We start from the raw sequence: 2,369 nt of genomic DNA on the forward strand, positions 1-2,369 counted from the left end.
CCCACATTCTCATTCTCTCTCTCTTTTTCTCTCTTCCTCCCTCCCTTCCTCCCTCCCTCTCTTTCTTTCTCCTTGCAAATAACTAATTTTTAAATATTTATTTGAGAGAGAAACAGAGAGGGAATATGGGTGAGTCAGGCCTCCTTGCCACTGCAAATAACTCCAGATGTATGTGCCACTTTGGATTTTATGTGGGTACTAGAGACTTATACCTGAGCTGTCAGGCTTTGCAAACAAGCGCCCTTAACCCCTGAACCATCTCCCCAGCCGGAGCTTGAGCATCTGATTTTCCTGCCTACACTTCCTGAGTGCTAAGATTACAGGAGCACCCCATCATGCCTGTTTTTTTTTTTTTTAATATTTTTATTTATTTATTTGAGAGTGACAGACAGCGAGAAAGAGGCAGAGAGAGAGAGAGAGAGAGAGAGAGAGAGAGAGAATGGACGCACCAGGGCCTCCAGCCACTGTAAACGAACTCCAGATGCGTGCGCCACCTTGTGCATCTGGCTAACGTGGGTCCTGGAGAATCGAGCCTCGAACCGGGGTCCTTAGGCTTCACAGGCAAGCGTTTAACCGCTAAGCCATCTCTGCAACCCTCATGCCTGTTTTTATGCAGTGCTCAGGGTGGAAGGAAGCCAGGAAGTCAGGCCAGCACTCAACCAGTGAGCCATATCCCCAGCTCCCCCCTGGCAGTTGAGCAAGGCTGATACAGTCTCCCACCATTCAGGGAAAGGGAGGTAATATTACCGAACGCAATGTCACTGAAGCATGAGCATTACTGGGATGCCAGAGGAGGAAGGGTTTGAAGCCTGTTCAGTCTGGCTTGAGGGCTTGACTGTCAGCACACCACCCCAGGCCTCCCAGGGACTAAAGTGCAAATCCAAACCACACTGGAGTCTGAGTCCTAACTGCCAGTCACCTTCCCTACCACTCAGTGCCAAGTTCTTCTTCTTTTTTTTTTTGTAGGTTTTTTTTTTTTTTTTTTTTTAATGAGAGATAGAATTGGCATGCCAGGGCCTCCAACCACTCCAGATGCACAGGTGGGACCTTGTACACTTGTGTCACCTTGTGTGTCTCACTTATGTGGGACCTGTGAGAGTCGAACCTGGGTCCTTGGGCTTCACAGGCAAGCACCTTAACCATTAAGCTATCTCTCCGGCCCTCCTTTTGTTTGTTGAGTAGGCTCTTGCATGTAGCCCAGGCTGGACTCGAACTCACTATATAGCGTAGGATGACTGAAGTTACGACCCTCCTGCCTCTACTTCTAGGATTACTACTGTGTACCACCACGCCCTGCTCACGCCATGCTTGGCATCCAGCCCAAGGCCCGGTGCATGCTAAGCGTGTACTCTACCCGCTGGGCTACATCCCCCGACCAACTTGTTCTTTGTTCGATGAGGAGATTGAACCCACGGTCTTGCGCATTCACGAACTCTGCCACAGGGCACAGCCCCTGCTCCAGGGCCTTTCCAGGGTTGTTCACTCTGGGTTTGCCCTGACTCTGCCATCTCTACTGTTTAGGGTCCCTCACTTAGATCCTATGTTGCCAACCATCTTTTGGGCAGAGGGAAGCAAACTCTGGGGTTACTTTGTTTTGTTTTGTTTTGTTTTTCGAGGTAGGGTCTCACTCTAGCCCAGGCTGACCTGGAACTCACTGCATAGTCTCAGGGTGGCCTCAAACTCACAGCAGTCCTCCTACCTCTGCCTCCCGAGTGCTGGGATTAAAGGCGTGCGCCACCACGCCCGGCATACACTTGGATTAAAAATCAATTTGGGGGCTGGAGGAATGGCTTAGTGGTTAAGGCATTTGCCTGCAAAACCAAAGGACCTTGGTTCGATTCCCCAGGACCCACATTAGCCAGATGCACAAGGGGGCGCACGCGTCTGGAGTTCGTTTGCAGTGGCTGGAGGCTCTCGTGTGCCTGTTCTCTCTCTCCCACCCCCCTTTGTCAAATAAATAAATAAATTTAAAACAAAAAATCAACTTGGCTTCCGTGCAAAGTGTGGTGACAAAATCCACCTCGCTGAGCGGCACTGCAGATGCAACTCTACCATCGAAAGCTTGTTTCCAAGCCCGTGAGTCTGGGCTCATTGTTCGAATCTCTTTGTTTTTAAAGCTGGATTTAAAAGCAACACAACGGAGATGACACTCACCGAGTTTCACAGATGATGTTGCTATTGAAATTGGCAAGTTTGCATTGTATACAAAATAGGATATAATAATGTCACTCTGGCCTTTATTACAAACGCAGCCGTTAGACAACAAAGGCATGGAAAATCATGGTGCTCTGTGAGCTCATCTCCCAACAATGCCTCCTCTCAGGAGGCTCCCCTGTCACCATCGGCTGACAATTTTCTTCAGGCCTCAT

Source organism: Jaculus jaculus, chromosome 1 (assembly GCF_020740685.1).
Source record: "Jaculus jaculus isolate mJacJac1 chromosome 1, mJacJac1.mat.Y.cur, whole genome shotgun sequence".
NCBI classification, from domain to species: Eukaryota; Metazoa; Chordata; class Mammalia; order Rodentia; family Dipodidae; genus Jaculus; species Jaculus jaculus.